The following is a 23943-nucleotide window of genomic DNA, read 5'->3' as shown; positions in this document are numbered from 1 at the left end:
TGCAGTGTTTTAGTGAAAGTAAGCTATGCATTTTGCTGCTCACCATGTTTCTGCTGTTGTTAAAATAACCACGTCATACAGTATGCAGTTTTTATGTTGCGTGTCCACTGGCGCGAAGCAGAGCGAGCGTTTTCAGTTCATTCCTATGGAAGTTAAGCTTCACGTTCGCGTTTGATCGTTAAGCTCAACTTCCATTGGAATGAATTAAAAGTGCTTGCTCTGCTCCACGCCGGTGGACACACGCCGTGAAGCCTCGGTTATACTCCAGTTCGAACGCGTACATGGATAGCTGCGGAAAGCACAGATGCGGACTACTTGTGTTTATACTGCTGAAAGTGTATGCTGGGGTCCACTCGCCGGACGTGATCCACACATGCGCAGTACATCAGCGTCTACAGTTCCACACATGCACATTAGATCAGCTTGAATAGTAAATAAACATGGATTATTGCACATCATTATTATTGCACATCTGGATGTCTTTGAATAGTTTAAGATTGATTTAGATTGTAGAGGTGCTGGTAGCAACGGACTTCTTCACACAGCCTCTCTTCAAATTTGACATCCACGTTGTTTTTCCAGTGCATGTGCAGTTGGTGCTTTTGTAGCCTAGTTAACATGCGTACTTGTCCGTGTAGTCACAAAAAATGGGAGACATGTGGCTGTCTGCAAAGAGCCTCCGCGCACACCCTCCGATGACGATTTTTACGTCACACGTTCCCTAGCAGACCCACGCCGAAAATATAACCAAGACTTTAATAACTTAAATTTTTCTAGTGACTGGTCATGTCTAAAATTTTCATTTGGCCTAATTGAATTTGTTTGAATTGTATTTTATCAATTGTGACAAGTTTGTTAACATTATCTCAATCATAAATAATATGTTGAGCCAATGTTAACGGGGGACTCAGTAGTATTTCAAATACACTGTTTGGAAGTTAGTCAGGCCAATACCAACAACAAACATCTAACCAATCAGCATTAGGGGGCATATGGTGGTCGAGGAGAGAGAACGAGCGAGAGGGAGATTTGAAAATAATAATAATAAAAAAAAATGCAGAACGAAAAATGGGACACAATACAAAAGAGCTCAAAAGAATATCACTGGAATGAAGGTTTATGCCTAGGCAAAATGCTTTAGGACCCGCGTTTATATTAGAAAAGCTTTCCAGCACTGAAGAGAGCTAAGTGGGAAGGCCTGAAAACAGACGCGAAGGCTGCTTTGATCCTACTCATGTGAGTAACACTGGGTTTTGATGGACTGGAGCTGCTGTGCTGTTTGTGACTAACAATGAACACTTTGTATTTACTCTTGTGTACTGTATGTTCATTTTTTGTGCTTCCTTGTAGTTCTCAAATACTCAACCCAAGATCGTCAAGGTGGTCACAGTCAGTGAGGAGGAACAGGCACATGCTGGACACGATAAAGGTGTCAGTATGAAGAAAGAGAAAGCTCCAAAGCCCAACAACCTGATGGAAAAGCTGGACGTGCAGGACAAAGTGATTTGTGAAGCAATCCAGAGACTTGCTTCTCAAGTGGCGAGCCTTGCTCAAACATCACAACTTCAGATAGTCAGAAGCAGTAACCAGAGATTCACTCATAACGAATTTCCACCTGCTCGAGCAAACAACAGATGTTGTACCCAGTGTGAGCAGTCCAACCCAGAGAGAAGATGTGAACACTGCTACAAGTGCGGCAGCAGTGAGCACTGGGCAGCGGGCTGTTGGAAACGAACTGTGACCAGTGTGACATCAAAGAAGATTGAGATAACCTCAGACATCATGGAAAGCTTATCATGATCTTGCTTACCTGAAGGTCCATGGTCGACCAAACAAGAGAAAACAGCCAGTTCGGTGGGACGCAGATGCTTGGTGCAGTGTTTTCTAGGTGTTAATACATTGGTGCTCTGAGACACAGGGTCAGAGGTTTCAATTGTGGGCTTTAATGTGATTGATGAATTGGTCCAAGCTAATGCAGCCCAGCAGATTCCTATGAGTTTTCTTGTGAACACACTGAGTTCATCTCTGGAAGTTAGCCCTAGGAAACCAAAAGCCGTTCCCTCACTCAGAAATGCAAAAACAGCAGCGGCTGTCATACTGCAAGACTGGGACAAAAATTCTTCCAATCTGTGCGAGAGTGAATGTCAGTTGTGGCAAAGGGAATAAGACTGTTCCCCTGGGAACACATGTGATGCTGGAGCCCAATCCAGAAGTACCCTGGCCTGCAGGGATAAAGGTAAACAAACAGCTCATTTAGGTGCCTCTAAAGGATAATGCCAACATCACAGTGATTGTGGAAAATAACGCAGAAGAAGAGGTGACTCATAACGCGACAATGACTTACCTCCAGAGACTCTGCCCAGGGTTCAGGAGAGCGAAGGATGGAACCCTCCAGTGGACCTCAGTCACTTACCTGGTGAACAACAGGAACATGTTAGACAGCTATTGAAAGAAAATATGGGGTTTTGCTAAGGATGACTGAGACACTGGATGAGTTCAGGGCCTTAGAATGGACATTCGGTTAAAAGACAACATCCCTGCCTTTAAGACATACAGTGAATTACCGCTCCCCCTGTATCAATAGATGATGACCCGTATACAGAACTTGCTGAGTCGGGGTGGATGCAAAAGTCAACATTCTCCTATTCCTCAGCGGTTGTGTGTGTGATAAACAAGAATGGTCTATGTGTGGACTACCGGCTGCTCAATGAGAAGACCGGCATTCCATCCTGCGAATTCAAGAGATCCTAGAAAATCTAGGGGGGAACTTCTGGTTCATGGTGAAGGACCAGGGTAAAACCTATCATCATGGCTTCATGAGTGAAGACAGTAGAGCATTCATGGCATTCGTAACACCCTGGAGGCTTTACGAGTGGGTACAGATCTCTTTTGGCCTCATAAATGCACCCGCCGCCTTTCAGAGGTACATGGAAGAATGTCTAGGAGAGTTGAGGGATGATATCTGTGTTCCCTACCTTGACATGTTAGTCTTCAGCAAGGACTTCCACCAGCACCTAGAGGACTTGAGGAGAGTGCTACAGCAGTGTGGTATCACTCTAAAGCCGAGCAAATGTGACTTTTTCAAGTGGAAAGTCTGCTATGTGGGCCACATCATCTCTGAACATACCCATGTACAGCATGAACCCCCAAAGAAATAGAGGCAGTGCAAGCACTAAAGTGGGAAACACCCAGCACTATTCACAAGGTGAGGAAGCTCATGGTTTTCCTTGGTTACTACAGATCATATATTGCTGACTTCGCCAGAATAGCCAGTCTCTTTATGAACTTTTGAAAAGAAAAGAAAAAAAGAAAAAAAACGATATCTGTGAGACGAAAGGATCAGAAAAGAGAAGAAACCCTTCCTCGCAAGCACCTCCATCACAGCCAGTAGAGTGGAAAGGGAGACATCAGGAAGTGTTGTAGACGCTGATCGCGAAGTTGTCAAGCCCACCCATTATGGCATACCCAGACTTCGAGAAGTCATTTGTTCTTCATGTGAACAGAAAAAACTTTACCTGAAATGCAAGACAAATAGAAGGAACCGAAAGCTGTGAGACGACTCCTACGAGAATGGCATCACCTGCAGATTGATGAGGTCAAAAAAATGACCAAAACTCAGTTGGTTGTCCCAGAAAACTTGAAAAGTTTGATATACAAGTACTTACATGAAGACATGGCTCACCTTGGTGCCGATCGTATGGTGGCAGCAGCTCGTGCACGTTTCTTCTGGCCGAAAATGCGAGAAGAGAGAGAGCATTATGTCATGAGAGTGTGTCGATGCCTGAGACAGAAGAAACCAAACCGGATCACCAGAGCCCCAATCCAGAGCATTGAGACAACAGTTCCATTTGAGATGATCTCGATCAATTACCTGCACATGGAAAATAAGTAGAAGGGGAGCAGAGTATATCCACGTGGTCACAGACCATTTTTCAAAGTTTGCCCAGGCACATGCCACCAGAAACCAGTCTGGAAAGACAGCAGCCCAGAAGATCTCTGAAGCTTTCATCATGCGCTTTGGTTTTCCAGCAAAGATCCACAATGACCAAGGGAGAGATTTCGAGAACAGCCTGTTCCAAAAGCTACAGAGTTACTGTGGGATTAGGCATTCACATACAATTCCCTACCATCTCGAGCTAACCCTAGCAGAGAGGTTTAACAGGACACTGTTGGGGATGTTGTGGACCTTAGAGGAGACTAAGAAATCAAATTGGGCAGACCACCAACAAAGTTGTCCATGCCTATTTTTCTACGGTACATGAGGCAACTGGATTTTCACCGTTCTTTCTCCTCTTTGGTTGAGAGCCAGTTCTTCCTATTGATCTGATGCTCCCCACAAAGCAAGTCAAGTACACATAGTCTCATGCTGACTATGCTGAAAGATGGAAAAGGTCAATGCAAGAAGCATATGTGATTGCAACAAAGAACATGAGAAAGGCTGCAAGGGGGCAGAGGAATTACAACCAGTAGGTGTGGAGTTCTGTCTTGGAGCCAGGTTATCTGGGAAAAGCAAGTGGTGAAAGAATGGAGAGGAGGGGGTGGCCCAGTGTATGTAGTAGAACCATTGGATGGGACTGGAACCTTCTATTGCTTTGTCCTTACCTGGTTGATGAATGGAGGACAGCTGATGTTCATCTGGAAACAAAAAGGATTTCAAAGGAACAGGTCAAAACAAGAAGCACAACCACAACGGAATACTTCCCATGACAGCACCAGTTCCAGTGATGAGGAGTTTGAGTAGTTTTGAGGAGTAGAAGTCTATTTTCACCTCATCAGAGTGGCTTCCACAAAGGTAGAATGACAGTGTATTCAATATTATGTTTGAAATCTGAGATAAGAAATGCACCATTAAATAAAGAGGTTGTAATAGCAGTTTTCAACTGGGAATGTGTGTAGCCCCCTTCTATTCAGTATAATGATCAATAGCCCCTTTGACACATACAGTCTTTACCAGTAAATTACCAGTGAGAGATTATGTATGAACAGGACCTTTTCAAAAATACTGGTAAATTCGGAAAGTTGTAACATTACCAGTAAATTACTGGTATGATGCTGTGTGAACAGAGAAAGAAGATATGAGTGTGTGAGTGTATGCCGGTATGAGTGTAGCAGTAAGAGCCAGTAAGAGCTGTGCACATAAGCCTCACTCCCCTGATCTCAAGAGGCGCTCTAGTGACTGACGCTAGAGACTGCAGTCTTTAGCCTCCTTGTTAGAGCGCCCAACTCCCAAGCAGACCCGGGCCGGGTTTGAACCAGGTTCGAACTAGAGGGGCTACATGAACACATACGAAGTCAGAGCACACTGACGTAAGAAGTCTGCTTTAGGCCAATCATAAAGTTCTTATGGAGATGACGTGATTACTCCACACTGTTTACAGTAAGTTTTCTACGTAAATATGCACTAGATGGATATCTTTGACCGTTCGGACATAACTCCGCAGCTTTTTCAGCATGTCGTGCTCGAGACCTAACCTTCTTTTCCATTCATCAGCACTGCGGCTCTGCATTTGGATACTATGCTGCATGTTGAATGAAGACAACGGCAAAGCATTTAAAGATAATTTCCGATGACTGACATCACAGAATTGACTGGTAATTTGGTGCTGATGTGTGAATTGTTTCTTAATGGTAATGCCATTGCTTGTGTGAACAGCATATTTATGTATTTACATGTAAAGTCATTGTAACAATGTTCACAAAAATAAAAAGAATGAAGAAGTGTCACCTTGAGCTTAAAAGGCTTTAAAGCCAGATACCAATGTGTGATCCACATATCCTTTATACGGTGGAGCCATTGGAGCGGAGTGTGGTCCAAACAGGGGGTGAACTCTTGTCCTGGGACAGGACGGCTCCCAGCCCCCTGTCTGATGCGTCTGTCTGCAATAAAAAGGAATAACAAAGTTAGGAGATTGTAAGAGCGGCCCACCACACATAACAGCCTTCACTTTGTTATAGCCTATTGGCACAGCTCTGACCACTGGACTGCATCTGGTGCTTTCTTTTTAGTGAGATCAGTCAGTGGGCTGGTGAGCTCTGAACAATTAGGCACAAACCTCCTACAATATATCGCCAGCCCCAGGAACTGTCTCACCTCCTTTTTGGTCTTAGGATTTCGGCAGGTTGCAAACGTGGCAGTCTTATCAATTTGGGGACGCACCTGACCATGTCAAAGCCCAAATACCGTAACTCCACACGCCCATTAACACACTTCGTTGGGCTTGCTTTAAGTCCAACCACCCTCAGCAATCTCAATACAGTATGCAGATGTTCCAGATTCTGCTGCCAATCATTACTATAGATAATTATATCGTCCAGGTAGGCAGTGGCATACGTGGTATGTGGCTGGAGGATTTTGTCCATGAGACACTGAAAGGTAGTGGGAGCCCCAAACAACCCAAATGGAAGAATAAATAATTGGTGTAATCTGAACGGTGTGGTGAATGCTGTTTTGTCTTTGGATAAAGGCGATAAGGGGATCTGCCAATACCCTTTTGTCAAATCAAGTGTCGAATAAAAGCGAGCCAAACCTAACTGATCAACCAGCTCGTCAACTTATGGCATTGGATAAGCATCAAATTTCGATACAGCATTCACCGTTCTGTAATCGACACAGAAATGGACTGATCCGTCCATTTTAGGAACCAAAACTATCGGGCTCGCCCAATTGCTGTACTATTCCTCTATTACACCCAACCCCAGTATTGCCTTTCGTTCTTCCTGTACCACTGTTTTCTTGTGTTCAAGTAAACGATAATGTCAGCTGTGCACCACCACCCCGGGACCGTTTCGATATGGCGCTGTACGAGGTTCGTGTGACTGGGCAGGGGCGAGAACACATCTGCAAAATCTGTCTGCAACTTGGCTCCATTGGTGAGCTGTGCCGTCTAGAGGTGATCTCCCCCAGGGACCAGAGTGAGTGAATTGACTGGGATAGCCAGTTCTAGTCCGAGATCATCCTCTACCGAAACTGGTTTTGCTAGCTCGACCAATGTCCCCTCATTCCAGTGTTTTAGCAGGTTGAGGTGATAAATTTGACATGCATCGCCCCAACTCACCTTGTAACCATGAAGGGTCCTTGCCACTTTGCGAGTAATTTAGAGCTGGAGGTTGGAAGCAATACAAGCACTTTCTCTCCCAGTGTAAATTGATGCTGCTGCGTACCCCTGTTGTACAGCCAACTTTGTTTTTCATGTGCCTGAAGCAAATTCCATGCTTCCAAATGCCATGGAGAGCTGCCCCAACATGTGGAGTTTTGCTTGGAGGTCAAGGACATACTGAATTTCACTGAATGCCCCTCCTCCCAAGCCTCTCTATTGACATCAAGCACGCCACGGGGCTGCCATCCATAGAGAAGCCTGAATGGGGAAAACCCTGTGGTGGCTAGTGGGACCTCTTACACTGCAAACAACAGGGGCTCCAGCTATTTATCCCAATTTTTGGAGTCTTCCCTTACGAATTTATGAACCATGAATTTTAACGTGTGATTAAAAGTTCCACCAGTCCATCTGTTTGTGGGTGATTAGTCTCAGCCTCAGACGTCATGCTCACGGACTGTTGGCTGAATGCATATGGCACACTTAACTGGAAACACTTCAGGATTTTCGAAGTCGTCATCCGGTTGGCTGAATTCTACAGGATGTCCGGGAGATGTGTGTGTCGCGTTCTTTATCAGTCCGCCTGAAAAACAAATGCTGTGATGCCAAACCCCCTCACAGAAGAAGAACGTTGTCATGTTTACAACTGTGAGAATGAGCGCTCAATGAAGGATCAACGATACGCTGTATTTTCAAAAGTATGTGAAGTTCATGGCTCCATTGTTGCAGTAAACTTGCAAAACGTTCTTGAATTAAAAAATTTATTAGAAGCACGCCGGTCTGTTATTGTAGGGACATCAACTTTACATTTTCACACCCCTGAACATGATGCGGAACAAAACAAACTATGATAGTTTGGGTTACATGTCAGTCAAACGTCCTCTTGAGCAGTCCTTGGCCAATGAAAGCTGCGATAGAGTCCAGACCTTCTGCTGTCAGTCTGAAGGACTGGCTACGCAAGACTATTGGGGATAGATGCAGGTGCAATTTAATGCCCAAATGCATTTAATGCATCGATTTAATGCCCAAAAGTCCATACATTTTGCTTAATATGCTTGACATAAACGCCTTGCCTTGATCAGTGAGAATCTCTTTTGGGATTCCCACTTGGGAGAAAATACAAAACAGCACGTCCACCACATTCTTTGCAGAGAGATGGTGTATAACGGCACCACTTCCGGATATCATGTTGCATAATTCATCAGAACTAAGGCAAAACAATGTCCGTGTGCTGAACGTTCTAATGGCCTGATGAGGTCCATGCCAATTCTTTCAAAGGGGACCTCCACAAGAGGTAATGGCACTTTTGAAACGGTCGGTGGGTTCACCAACTGGTGATTTCACGACACGCTGCACACCATCGGCGAATGGAATGCCCGGCCAAATAAATCGGGCCATGAGACGTGCTCATGTTTTTCCTTCCCCTAAATGTCCTGCAATTGGATTACAATAAGCCACCTGGAAAAGTGTTTCCTGATGGCTTTTTGGTACTAATAATTGTATCTTCTTTGGTTTGGGTGCCTTGGGCCACCCAATACAACCCGTCTCTTATTATAGAAAAATAAGGACAGGAGAGCAGCTGATCAGACTGAAGAAACTGCCCATTGATGGTGTGGACCCTTTCAAAAGCATGTTTGAGCATTTCGCCACAGTCAGTCTGTGAGGGTCCCGTAACAGTGTCTCTAGCCTGAGCAACCGCTTCTCTTCTCCCTAGCCCTGTCCCCCAAGAGGCATCTGCACATAGAATCCCCAATAATTGTGTAAAAGCAGGCCAATCTGTCCCCAAAATCAGCAGATGCCTAATAGAGAGACTGGGCATGCCACCAGATGATCACTGGCCAGCTGGATGGCCATGTTCAGCGACGTCGGGCGGTGGCACCGGACCCACTATGCAGTCCTGTGAGTGGACTGCCACTCTCAACGTGCCGCTCTACCACTTTAACACACCCCCCTCGCCACAGTCATTCTGGTAATTTTACGGTAATTTACCAGGATTGCTGTGTGAAAGGGGCTAATAGTATATTCAATGATTTTAAAACAGGGTATGGGTAGATTATTAGATGCAATCGATGGGGCACTTTGGAAAAGAGAGCGAAATGTACCATATACAATTAAGAAAGTTCAGGAAGCAATAAATAAAATTGAAGAGTGGGCCAAGAAATTGAGTTTTCTAATATCAGTAGCTCAAACACAGGTTATTTGTTTTTCAAAAAAGAGGAATGTTCACATTATATATCGCTATATGGACAGCCTCTGGAACAGGTGTCAGTAGTAAAATTTCTTGGAATGTGGATGGATACAAGATTGTCTTTTAATACACATGTAGAAAAACTCCTGACCAAGTGCAAAAAAACTTTGAATGTCATGAGATATTTAGTAGGATGTGAATGGAATGCAAGTCACAGCTCTCTTTAACATTTAATGGGCTGCTATTTAATGGGCTACTATTAGATCAACGATAGATTATGGAAGTATGGTATATGGTTTGGCGAGCAAGTCAGAACTGTGACCCAATAAAGTTAATCAGTATTTTGACCAGAAATGTGGTGATATGACACAATTATTTACAGATGGATCAACGGATCCAGAATCTAAGAAAACAGTAGTAGCAGTAGTTGTACTGCAATATGAAATAGTTATTTAAAAAAAGAACTCCGGATTTTTTATTTGTATTTACAGCAGAGTTGGTGTTATGTACTGCTCAGAAACACGAAGGTTGAGGATCCAAATGCAGTTTTAATGAAGGGCAATCCAAAAACGTAATCCAAATTTAGGCCATAGGTCAAAACACAGAGTAAACAGTCCAAACAATAACAGGGTCAAAAGGGAAAAGGCAAAAACAGAGAAATCCAATATTAACAGGCAGAAGATCAAAAACCAAGACACAGGAAACCAGGAGAATGCTCGGAATTGCATGTTGACACTAGACAAGACTTTGCAGAGAATGACTGAATAAACCAGGTATGTATAGACAGTTATCAAGGGTAAAGATACACAGGTGGAAGTGATCAAACAATAATGAGTCCAAGCAATGGGTTATGGGAAGTGTAGTTGTTGATTGAGTGGCAATAGTCTGGGATGGAGTGCCTTCTGGTGGCGATCAAGGGCACTCCAGCTGGTGATCGTGACATAGCCCCTCTCCTAAGAAGTGGCTTCCAAGTGTTCCCAATATGGTTAGAGAAGTCCAGGAGGGAAGTGGAGCAGAGGCAGACCAGGGGGCAGGGTGGAGGGCCAGGTCCATGGAGAGGAGGAAAGACTGGAGACGGAGTAGTGTAGGAGGCCCAATTACTAGTGGCCAGGGCAGCGCAGGCTGAGCAGGTGGCCAGGGCAGTGCAGGCTGAGCAGGTTGGTCTGAAGACCACTTCAGCAATGCTGGAGACCACCACAGCAGCACAGGGGGGCTTGAAGACCCCCACAGCAGAGCAGACCACCAGCACAGCAGCACAGATGGGCTTGAAGACCCCCACGGCGGAGGAGACAACCACCACAGCAGCACAGATGGGCTTGAAGACCCCCACGGCATTGCTGAGGACCACCAAGGTGGAGCTGATGTCAACCACGGCGGAGTCATAGACCCCCCAGGGCAGATCTGGCAGAACTAGTGACCAACACAACTGATCAGGCAAGACTGAAACACAAAGCACTTAGAAGTTAGCTTTGGCCAAAAAGGCAGGTCGTTTGGTGGTGTCCTTCAAGAACATGACAGGTCTGGCATGGTGTCCCAGGTTAACCAGGGGTGCTTCTCAATACTTAAATTCTGTTTCCTCGATTCCTCGCTCCTACATCCTCCAGCCTGTGACCCGGAAACCGATCGAACTCAGCCATCTTGAAGGACATCTCAATTCTCTAATTGCACCGCAAGGAGGTGAGGAACAAGGAGTGAGGAAGATTCCCGAGGAGCTATGAGGGATGATACACAGGTGTATCCTTTGCGGAAGTCTTTCTCGTCGAGAAACCTGACGCACGTATACATTCTCTTCTCCCTTCGCATCTGTCACAATCATTTAAATGTATGCTTTACTTTTGCAGTTTAAATAGACTTTACATATCACATATTTCAATGGGGCATCTTACGTTATTAATATTTATTATGATTTTTTTTAAATAACCAAACTTTAACAACATGAGGGCAGATCCCTCGAGCGCAGCTGATGACGCTTTGAAGTGACGCTCGAGTGATGCTCGAGTGATCAAGAACATTCCTATAAACAAATAACATTTCCTTTGATTCTTCCATCCTCATTTTCTTTCCTTGTATCCTCCCCTCACATCCTACGGGGGTGGAGCTGAGATTCGAGCAAAGGAAGCAAGGAAAGTAAACAAGGATGCACAAATAAGAAATGAGAAGCACCCCAGAAGTTCATGTACGTCCTCTGCGGTCATGTCGAGACAAACAGGAAGTTAATGTACGACCTCTGCATGTACGTCAAGGCAGACAGGAAGTTAATGTACAACCTCTTCGGTCACGTTGAGGCAGACAGGAAGTTCAGGTACGACCTCTGCAGTCGCGTCGAGGTAGACAGGAAGTTCTGGAACGACCTCCATGGTTGCATCAGGGTGGGCAGACGACTGGACAGACAGGGAGCTCATAGGTCATGTTGCTGGACTCTGGGAAAGGAGCAAAGTCTGAAGTGGACTCATGGACTGAAGCGGGTTCTGGAGCGGACTCTTGAACTGAAGCACACTGCACGGCCCAAGCCAGTCAGTCACAGTGATTGGGTTGCACCTTGATGAAGTCATGGGCTGTCGCCGGTCAATGCGATTGTCATGATTTGCTAAGCGTTTCAGACACCGGTTCACGCGGAGGCATTCCCACGTAGTGTTCAACACAGTGTCTCGATCCCTGTTCTCATGAGAACCATGATTACATGTGTAACCTGAGACGTTTTCATTGCACCAGATTTTTTTTTTAAGGTTTAAAGGGGGTCGTGACCAAAAACGTTTGAGGACAACTATTTTAAGCAAATCAAGGATTGAATTACTCACCCACTGCTTTAAAACGCATATCTGTTGGGCATGATTTAACAATAGCAGGCACACAAACACTTCATATTTAGTAAATATTACTGAAAATGGACAATTAAACAGTTTATATTCTAAAATCTATGCTTAAGTTTTGCTCTGTGTAAATTAAATAACATTAGGATGTAAATGGTCCTCTTCCTGACATAAATGCAAGAGCCGCTACAACAGAGCATCCTGTGGATCACCTTTATCTTCTTCTGGCTTTATTTTAGTTAGGTCCAGATTTCTCTGCAGTTGTTGTATACGTTGTAAAAAAAAAAAAAAAAAAAAAAAACGCTGAATATCCATTCATGACACACTACAGGCAAGCGTATACCATAGGCTATTATCCGCCAAAATGTAGATTTGTCACGCATCAACTTCTTAGCAAATGAGATTGGGGGAGGGATTAAGAAGTTTGATTTGACTTTTTAATTTATTTGGTAAATAAATATGTATTAAATGCATATTTACTTTTGAGACCGAAATGGTTGAAAGTGGACAAAAGAGATGGATTAAAACACCAGGTGTAGATGGGAATGTGTCTCCCTTGTCTACTTGTGATCCAATCGACCAAAACGGACATTAATACAAGGTGTAAACAGGGCCTCGAGTCTATGATACTTCTGGTCGCTTAGAGACATAATATTACACTTCTCGTTAACAAGCCACATGATTTGAGATATCAATCATGTCTGTTTCACAAATGAATATAATATTTAGTGTTAAGGGTTTGTTCAACTCCCAACCCCTAAGTATAAGCGCATTAGCGGTACTTGCTCAGGCAGAAGCAATTTCCCACAACTATAAGTATCTGGAATAACCTTTTTCTAGGTTGCTGTTGAGATTTTTATTAAGCTATATTTATTTTACGAGGATAAACAGTGATTTCTATTCAATGTCACTGCATCTATATGGGGAACATCCTTGCCATGCAAACAAGATTTACTCACATTTACATATGTAGCAATGAGATCCACTGGGATCCACTGCGGAGGAACACATCACTGCTGCAGGGTTTGATGTATGGAGTGTGTGTTTCACATGTCAGGGCTCAAGGGTGTACTTCTTCACAGTAATAGGCTCTAGGACTATCCTGGACTATGTCCTGTCTACCTTACATTGCGGCCAGTGGCTCCCAGCAGAATATATTATTAGAGATATCCATCACAGACTCAAGCCATTCTACCTCACATCCTATATAAATGGGAAAATCTCATGAAGAAATGTCCAAGTCAAAATAAGCAATTATATTTCATCCTAAAGATGAGACTTAAAATGCCCATAAAATAAGAATTGAAATAGTTCATGTCTGTTAGCTGATAGCAACAGGTACCACACAGAATTTCTGTTTCAAAAGGAAATTAATCAACACAGGAAAAAATATAGATATTATCAGTGTTGGGGAGTAGCTAACTACAAGCAACACTACAAACTTCAGTACATTTTCAGTAGATTGACAGTAGCTCAGTTGCTTTTAAAACAGTGTAGCTTTTCCAGTAGCTAACTACTTTTTTTCAGCAAGCAGCCCAGCATCATCTTCTTGTTAATGTAGCTAGCTACTGTTTTATAGTAACTTGTAGTGTAGCTAAATACTTTTTCATAAGGGTAGCTTGTGTGTATAAATATATATACAGTCCAACCAAAAATTATTCAGACATTTTTGATATTTTTGATATATTTTTACTAGTGGGTGCAGGACACTATAGTTTATTTATGTAAGTGTGGATAGCAAAATAAAGTAAACTGTGACATATTATACCCAAAAAATCTTCATACAGTGGACTACCAGTAAAATTGATAAAAATTTGGAACCAAAAATTATTCAGACACTTTGACCTGACCATGTTTTGCTTAAGTGTTATCTGACATAATTAAGATAATTTTTTTATGACACCTGACACAGTTTAACTTGTCATATTTTATTACGATTTTTTAAAACTGTATTAATGAATGTATATGAATGTGTCCACTTATATATATATATATATATCATAACAACCCAGATTTTTAGCATGGTAATGGTTTTGACAATGTTAATGTATTAGGTCTGCTACGCTGCTGATATCGCTGCTGTTGATTATTGCTGTTGTTGTAGATTAATGCTGCTGCTGCTACTACAGAGCAATACAGAGACTTGCTAATGCCAATACTTACACTAATACACTGTTGTGAGCAAGTGAGACATACTGCTTCAGCACAAATGTTTTTTATGCATAAATTATTGGGAGGCGAAATAATACATTTCTTGACAGTTTTCATGAGATTCAGTCAAATACAAACAGAAAAATGAAAGACAGTGAAGAAGTCAAACTTTCAAAAAATCTATTGAATCATAAGAAAATATGCTATTTTCACTTAGTGTAAATAGCATTCATTGCTATTTGCACTTAGTGTAAACAGCATCTATTTTTTTTTTTTTTTTTTTTTTGGCAGTGGCTATTTGCACTAAGTGCAAGCTTATGTTTGTGTGATTAATACTGTAGATGCCTCTGGCTCTCTTCATTAGTCCCCTCCGCTCTTCTCCACGCTATTCCTCTTTCCTATAACATGTCAGGTTTATTATATGTATCTATTGTTTGCTGCCAGTGTAATTCCTCTTTCTGTCTTTGGAGGTCATTGGCTTCCAAATATACTGAAATTTTGTGCTGTGTCACTCAGTAAATTGGACTAAATGGCTAATATCTCCCATCTATTCTTTCATGATCCTTCTCCCTTTCTCCTCCTTTTCCTCCCTCCGTGCACCTGGTCGTTTCACGGTAGTTGCTGTGGCTTTATCCCGCACCTCTCATTTATCACTCCAGCTCTCCTGCCTCTTTTCTCTCCTTCAAATGGGGAGCTCATCCTCTCCGCACACATTTATCTTCCTTTTTTACAGTGTTTCTCCTTTAACACAATCCATCAGCTCTCAGGACGTCTTTTTACGTAACATTCACGACCCCCGTTCCATGACGAAGGACCACATGTACGTCATTAAGCATCTGTGAGCATGTACGTGTCATGTTTTTTTCACAATCTCCCACAGAGCGGCGATACGTTTACTGCTTAACTATTATGTGCACCTGCAGCTGGGATAAAAACCTTCAGTGACTCTCTAATTCTGTGCTTTTTTTCCCCTGATTTATTTTATTTACATGGACAATTAAAGCTAATCCTAGATTAGGCCTAGAATAAAATATTTCTCTTCTGATACGGCTAAAATTATGAACTATAACTACTACAACTATAAACGGTTAAATATATATAGGCAGGGGAGACAAGTATGCAAATAGATAGAAGAAAGAAGACTAATCACGACTCAGTATGCAAATATTACAATGATATCATCACTGTTGTTTACACTGTGAATGATGAGCATTCGATCAATGTAACTTTCTTATAACACAAAGATTAAACCAAAAATAAATGGCACATGTCAAATTATCTACAAAACTATGGTTTAGAATAAACATAATCCAGAATGTTTATGAAATATTAATAAAAAGCACTTTAAAAGGACAAATGCAAGCAACAAAAGTTCCTACAGCTGTCTGTTTGTGTGTTACTTTCACACTGCAACTCTCTCTCTCTCTCTTTTCAGAGATCTCTACCTGTGATGGGTACTATCCCATGATGCATTGCATCCGATCCCCCTGGACCATGGTGCAGCACTGACACCTGCAGGAGAGGTACTACGTCAAAAAAGAACCTTATTCCCCCTCCCTTCCTCTATCTCTCTCTCCCAAAAGGACAAGTGCACAGTGTGATTCAGGGCACAGTGGGTCGCCTCTCTTCCTAATTAATATGCACAGCAAGGATGAGCTGGCAGAATCCAATCAACACTGAAAGAGAGCAAAAAGAAAGAGGGACCGTGAACACACACGTGCACACAAATACATACAATCACTTACATGCACAAACGAAATTGATTTTCTCAGGAAGATCTCTCTGCAAGCCAACCATTAACTGTGCATATGCACATATGTAAATGTGATTGGCGGCATGATTATATCTTACTGCACACTGCATCACTGCTCTTCCCACTAGAGGCATGGCAATGTTGCCATGGTTACCTCTGTGAGTGACAGATCTCATAGCCCCTCCCTGATGAGGTGACACGCATAGGTGTCTTCAAGACCTCTTGTCAGTCTATCTGTCTGCATCGGGCTCATAGAGTAATTTCTCAAGTTACAAGTGAAGCATGCCATTTTTCTAAAATTAAAGTACTTTATCTTTCTAAAGTCTGGAAAAAAATCTGGAAAACTGATTGATTAAAAATGTTGGCTGATCAAAATTTTGCCAACTATGGCAGCATAGTAATATTTATGAAATTGTGATTGATCTTTCATTTAATTTAATTAAAAAAAAAATGTCTTTCATACAAATCCTAGTATTTCTACAAATCTAGCATTGCCCTTCAACAGTAACAAGATAAATGTAATATTGTAATGCGCACTGTTATTCTGGTCCTACCATGGGCTGTATAACATGTTATTTATGCTGTGTTTTTCATAGAAAGGCATCGATCTGCTACTGCAATGTTACAGGCATATAGATTAGGCTTTTACCGGGCAGTTTACAGTACAGCGCTGGACAATTGGCATGGCCCAAAAACTGAACTTGTAAATAATTCACATAAAGATCAAGCAGGTTTATAGCACATATACTGCCATGAGTTTACACAGCAGGTACCCTGTTTAATTAAGCAATAAACATTTTTTGCATATATCAGTTCAGTGTTTTGGAAGGCAGTGCAACAGGTTTGGCAAGTGTTTTGATTGATCTGTTACACAAAGAAAAAGGTAGAGTGCAATTAAAAGATTCCTTGGGGGTGTGGGGGGGGATGGAAAATTAACACACTTTGTTAAATAATCGTTTAACACAGAATGGTTCTGACCTTTGCTTGCATATTCTGTCTGTCAAGGTGTATGAGACATATATTGACATTCAGAACAGATGTATGTGGGAATTATGTGGAAGAGTCTGCCAGCTGTATCAATGAGTCAGGATGGAGAGGAAGATGGCTGCCAAAGTGGAAAAAAAAAAAAGAATTTCTGAAAATATTACTAGCTAATATGCTTAGCAGCTTTACTATATAGGCAGAAGACAGCAAGGTAGCTCACTAGATTTTGGAACAGAGATATTCAATAGAAAGAGAGAGAGCGAGAGAGAGAGGGATGTGTAGGTGTAGCTGTGCTGTAATAAAGGGTATGCATTGACGTCACTTTCCCGCTGGGACAAGCCCCCTCGGCCCGAATGAGTGGCAAAATATCCTGCAACATGTCAGGATTTAATGGGGGGAAACTGTGAAAATGGGAGTAAAACAAACTATTATCTTCTAAAATTAAAGGCAGTTGGGCTCGACAGGATGTAGCTCTTTCAATTGGCTTTGCTCACGTAATTCAATGTTTGGATTACTTAATTTCATAGAGTGCCCAAGGAAAGAGAACAGCATAGTGTCAAATGTCAAATAAAATGTGACTCATGTGATTGTGTGTTTGATCAATTGATTACATTATTAAAATCCAATGGGTGAGATGAGTGTTGTACAAGTTGGTGTGTACTGTATGTGTGTGCATGATGTCAAAGGAAAGTCTTACCAACAGAGAGTTTAGTCCACAATAGCTTGAAAAATGTAAAATGGTCACTTATTAGCTGACATTATTGTTAACCCTCATGTTCTGTGGAAAATGAATGTAATTTCTTGGGTGAGACCACAATGCTGTATGTGCAAAATAGTATTCGTATTTTTGAAAATTGACTTTTTTAAATACTATGGTCCTCTGACCTAATCAAAGTAAAGTATTTTCTCTTTTCAAAAAAATAACTGGTATCTAGTATAGTAACGCTGCTTATGTTTGAGGTCAGTTTGACTAAAGAAAAACAAAGAAAAAAAGTAAACAATTGAGGGACTCAGTACTTCTATAGCATGTACACTAATCTGAGCATTTAAAATTTTATAAATTTTTCTTTTATATACCTGGATCTCTGAGACCCAAAACATAAGTAACTGACATTTTTCATGGAGGGTGGTTGACACAACTTATCAAATAGTTTAGTTATTTGACTAGTCATGAAGCATCAACCTGATGCTTAAATTATAAGTATGTTTTCTGAGCAAGCAAAAGGGCCTTTACGAGGGTTCAGATTGTTGAGTGGGGAAAAAAATGACATTAAATGACACAGGAGTGAAAAACAGACAGAAATAATGTGAATTAATAAGAGAGGGGATGTGAGAGTACGTAATAGAAAATAAAAGATAAACCGGGAGTTGCTGTCAATTACTGTGTGAGTGGTTAGTCCTGTGGAGGGCTCTGATTGTCTCTGTAGTCTCTACATTCTCCCAAAACTCATTAAAATGGATCAAGCCCCTGTAACCTTCTCCTGTCCACCCCCCTCCTCATCATCTTCAGGTTCCCAAGTAACAGGGTGAGTACTGTATGCTAAAACTACTTTTAGTTTAAAACATTTTATCTATTTTTATTTTTAACTAAACTAAAACTGAAAACAGTCCTCGAAAAACTGAAATAAACAAATCATTTTCATAGTCACTGAGTTGTCCTACAAGACTTTTCTTTTTAAATGGGACCTATTATGCAAAATTCACTTTTATAAGATGTTTGAACACAGATGTGTGTCCACAGTGTATGTAAACAGCCAGCCTATAATGGTAAAAATTCACCCACTCCATTTCTTATAATCCCCATAAATCATAAACAGTCTGTCCAAATGCACGGTTCCTGATTTCCCTCTACTCTTACGTATGAGTAGTTAAGCACCGCCCATGACTGGTGACAGTCTGCCCTATTAGCACAGATATAGCCCTGAGAGAGCTGCAGCAGTCAACCAATATCGTCATTATGATGTTAAGTAGCTGATCAGTGGGCTTGCTGCAATTGAATATTTAAGTAAGAAATGTCCTCTGTCCCAGACGAAACCAAAAATACTGTGTGGAGGACGCAAGGTAATTTAATAATTATATGACTGTGTGGTGAACCTATGAACTTAACTCATGTTTAAATAACTATCACTTTGTGTTACACATACAAGTACAATTTTGGCTGTATTATTGGTGTCCCCTTCAAAAATTGCTTGAGAATTTTTTTGTTGTTGTTGTTTTTGTTTATAGGCAGGTGACATCATGACCAGGAAACACCCAAACCAAACAACGCTAGCTTTTGTGTGGAGGACTCACCACCTCACACTCCAAGGAGGGCCTCAGAGGGGTCAGTTCGGTTGTTCCCTGCCAGTTTGCCTCTTCACGAGTTGGCCACTCGTGCTACACCAGAGGCCAGTCTCGAGAGATAGGTTCCCTTAATAGATGTTCTGGCAGCATGGAAACTTCTGCCAAATATATCTCATTGGGTCCTACAAACAGTAGAAAAAGGATACAGAATTCAGTTTGAGTCTCGTCCGCCCAGATTCAACAGGGTTTTATCCACAGTAGTAAGCCCCGAGCAGGCTCTGGTCATGGAACAGGAAGTAAAGGCCCTGTTGGAGAAAGGAGGCTCCCCCTGACAGGTAGTCAGGGTTTTACAGCTGGTATTTCATCGTTTCGAAGAAGCATGGGGGGTTGCGTCCTATTTTAGATCTGCGCTAGCTAAATTGCACTGTCAAAAAGCTCAAGTTTAGAATGCTCACTCTGAAATAAATCGTGACTCTAATCAGATCCGAGGACTGGTTTGTCACGGCTGGTTTGTAAGAGATGGACACTTCCATGTTTCCATCCTTCCTCAACACAGGAAGTTCCTGAGGTTCGCTTTCGGGGGTGAAGCGTACCAATATAGGGTTCTTCCCTTCGGCCTAGCTTTATCACCCCACACCTTCACGAAATGCATGGATGAAGATCTGGGTCCATTGCGAATCCAAGGCATTCGCGTATTAAATTACATAGATGACTGGCTGATAGTAGCTCATTTGAGACAGTGGTTCAACATCGAGATGTTGTTCTCGCTCACATGAAGATGCTGGAGTTGAGGCTAAACGCCAAGAAGCGTGTGCTTTCTCTGGCTCAGAGAACCACTTTTCTAGGCATGGTATGGAATTCTTCTACAATGCAGACACGTTTGTCTCCTGCCCGTATAGATGTAATTCTCACCACCGTAAACAAGCTAAAGCTAGGCCAGTCAATCACTGTCAAACATTTTCAGAGACCCAACGTGATACCTTTTGGCCTGCTGCACATGAGACCCTTGCAGTGATGGCTCCTCTCACTGAGGGGAAACCCATTTTGCATGATCAAGGTCACGTGGCGATGCCTTCGTGCCTATGTCATGTGGAAGAAACCATGGTTCCTTTCCCAAGGGCCAGTGTTGGGGGCTTGTCGCATAACGCTTAGCTCAGGGTCTGTGGCGGGCCATCATCGTTAACTCCACATAAACTTCCTGGAGATGATGGCTCATGGCACTCACACATTTCCTCCCAGACCTGAGAGGCCATCATGTGCTTGTTCGCACAGACAACACAGCGGTGGTCTCTTATATAAATCATCAAGGGGGTCTGTGGTCATGCCCATTATGCAAACTGGCACACCAGATCCTCTTGTGGGCCCAAGGGTAACTTCTTTCACTAAGAGTGGTTTATACCGCGGGGCATCAAAACCAGGGGGCAAAACATCCTGTTGAGTCAGGGGCTGAGGCCTGATGAATGGAGACTCCACCCTGAGGTGGTGTAGCTCCTTTGGGAGCACTTTGGATGAGCAGAAGTGCTCATCCGGCCTGGGATTTGGCTGTAGTATTGGAAGGCCTTTCCATGGCCTCTTTGAGCCTATTGAGGAGATTCCAGATAAGTTCCTTACATGTACCTATCTCATCACTCAAGAGAATTGGAGACTTACAAGCTTTGTCAGTATCCTCTTCGTGCCTTGAGTTTGCACCAGGCATGATGAAAGCCTTTCTTCACCCTAAACCGGGTTCTGTTCCTAAGGTCCCCACTAATGTGGCAAGTTCTATTGTGTTGCAGGCCTACTGTCCTCCTCCATTTCATTCTGCAGACCAGGAGAAAATGAATCTGCTTTGCCCAGTCAGGGCGTTAGATGCATACATCCACAGAGCTGCCCTGCAGTGTAAGACTGACCAGATGTTTGTGTGTTTCGGGTCTCCCAAGAGAGGGTACCCTGCATCTAAGCAGACTATGAGCAAGTGGTTAGTTGAGTTGACCAGCCAGCCTTCTCCTTTGGTTGCCCGGGAGTATGGCTGCTTCCAAAGCTTTGTTGTCAGGAGTCTCCCTCCAAGACATTTGTGATGAGGCAGGGTATGAGCAAACCAGAATGTGGTGGCCCCTGAGGTCTGGGAGGAAACTCCTCAGAGCTCTGAATACAGCCAATATCTCCAGGCAATTTATGTGTCACCAGAGATGATGGTCCCCCCATAGATCCCTTGCGAATTGGCCATCAATAACCACACCCCAGCCCGTGAGGGATGCGTCTGTCGAGATGATTTTCCGGTGACATGGCGCTCCCAACACTGCCCTTGGGACAGAAACCAAGGTTTTTTCCATATCGGCAGGGAACGAAGGCATCTGCGTGTAACCCTGATCGTACGGAACAGATTTCCCCTCAGGGAAAACCCCTTGGTTCTCAACCACTGCTGCAGGGGTCTCGTGCAGGAGGCCAAAAGGTATCACATTGGATGCAGCTGCCATGAGCCCTAGTAGCCTCTGAAAGTGCTTTATAGTGATGTTCTGGCCTAGCTTTATCCTGGAAATTGTGACCAGGATGGTTTCGATACATGCGATACGTGCGATTACGTGCATCGTAATCAAATCCCAAACCCACCCCAAGAACATGCTCTTCTTTGTGTTGAGTCTCAACCCCAGACGTTTGAAATGGCCAAGGACGACATCTTGATGCCGAACTGCCATCTCTTGAGACTGAGCCAGTATGAGCCAGTCGTCGATGTAATTCAACACACGGATGCCCTGGAGTCTCAGCAGAGCCAGAGCTGCATCCATGCATTTGGTAAACGTGCGAGGGGAGAGAGCTAGGCCAAATGGAAGAACCCGATATTGTAACGCTTCACCCCTGAAAGCGAACCTCAGGAACTTCCTGTGTGAGGGAAGGATGGAAATGTGGGAGTATGCGTCCTTTAGATCTATCTTGACAAACCAGTCCTCGGACCTGATTTGACTCACGATAATAGGTATAGTTAACATTTTGAACCTGAATCTCCTCAGAAAACAGTTCAAATGTTGCAGATCTATGATGGGACGCAACCCCCCATCCTTCTTCAGAACGATGAAGTACCGACTGTAGAATCCGGACTCCCTCTCAGGAGGAGGAATGCATTTTATGGCCTTCTTCGCCAAGAGCGAGAGAACTTCCTGTTCCAACACCCGAGTCTGTACCCTTTTTCTACAGTACGCAGGACCCATTGAGACACATTCGGAAGACATTTCCATGCTTTCAGAAAATCTACTAGGGGAATCAACCTCTCGAGGCCAACTTGGGGTGTTTTGTTTGCATTGACTTCGATATCCTGAAGTGAATGATCAGCAGGAAATAACCGAAATCGACTTTTGATGTGCAGACAGGAGCCACTGCATGGCCTCAAGCTTTCCGGGCGGACTTTGGTTTCCAGCTCCTCATACACGGGGACATGAAGTGGTGAGTCTTCAAATTCCCATATATATATATATATATATATATATATATATTAGTGCTTGTTGATACTGGGACAAACACCACCAAATAAGACAGACAGTTTCACATATAGTGTTTGCTGAAGAGCAGAAGCTGACGCTACTGTGTGCCGGCATCTCTTTATAGCTTCCGTGTACGCCGTCACATGGCACATCATCGAGGACGTCACGACGCAACACCAATCAGGATTGGAATAGTTTCATTCATGCTTCAGACGCGCTATGCTAAGGGCGTTCCCCAAAGTGTCGTCAAGGCGACACAGTGCGAGTTCCTTCGAAAGGGAACTGTCATTCATTTGAGGCTATAAGACCACAGATTCTAAAGGTCTTCATCGTTCTGCAGTCATCAGCAGTCTTTCACCCACTCTCTGTGAGTGTAACAAAGTTTACTTTAGGAAAAGTCATTCGTAATTATCTCTGTCACAAACTGGAAGCTTGATTAGCAGCACAGTCACACTCGCTTCATACCACAGTAATGGGTTAATTCATCGATCATGTCACTGCTGTACCACCACTGTCAGTCTGTATATCTATGAAATCTGTGGCTGATAAAGTTAGCATGTTAGCTGAAAAAAAAAAAGTTAATAAAATTCAGCTGTAAATAAAAAAGCATTTGCATCCAAAATAAATGCATCCGCACTGGATCTATAACTAAAATAGCTTTGATTATCATTTATAGTCATTAGTTTGTTCAAAGTGGTCTAGAGGTTTCAACAGCCACACTAGCAGCTGAGATAAACCTGTTAAGACAATCTGTTAAACGTTTTGGAATGAAACAAGGGTGAATAAATTAAAGATTTTTAATTTTGGGGTGAATTGTTCCTTTAAGCTGGTATAAACTGGTTTTCCAGCAGGAACATGGCATTTTTTTTTTCCAGTTTATAAAACCATTAATGCTCTATTAAGTGCTTTCTTCATTTTTTTCTCCTTTTCTCCTTTTTCTTTCTCTCCCTCATTTGCTCACCCTCTTTTTTTGGCTCACTTTGATGAAGCCTCATCAAGGCTGAAAGCGATTCGTCTTTCTAAATTAGATTAAGAACACTTCACCATGCACACTTCATACGAGACGTGCCCTTTTCCCGACAGCACGCGTCAGAGAACTGAATACAGTTAACAGGAGAGAGTTTTAAGTGCTCTGCGTCAGATCAAAAGGTGGCAGGAAGTGTGATTAAGCCCAGCAGGAAGCAGCAGACATAGATCATGTGAACGCTGCCCTTTCCTGTGCTCA

The sequence above is a fragment of the Ctenopharyngodon idella genome, chromosome 18, assembly GCF_019924925.1.
Source record: "Ctenopharyngodon idella isolate HZGC_01 chromosome 18, HZGC01, whole genome shotgun sequence".
NCBI classification, from domain to species: domain Eukaryota; kingdom Metazoa; phylum Chordata; class Actinopteri; order Cypriniformes; family Xenocyprididae; genus Ctenopharyngodon; species Ctenopharyngodon idella.
Note: the sequence above shows the minus strand (reverse complement) of the source record.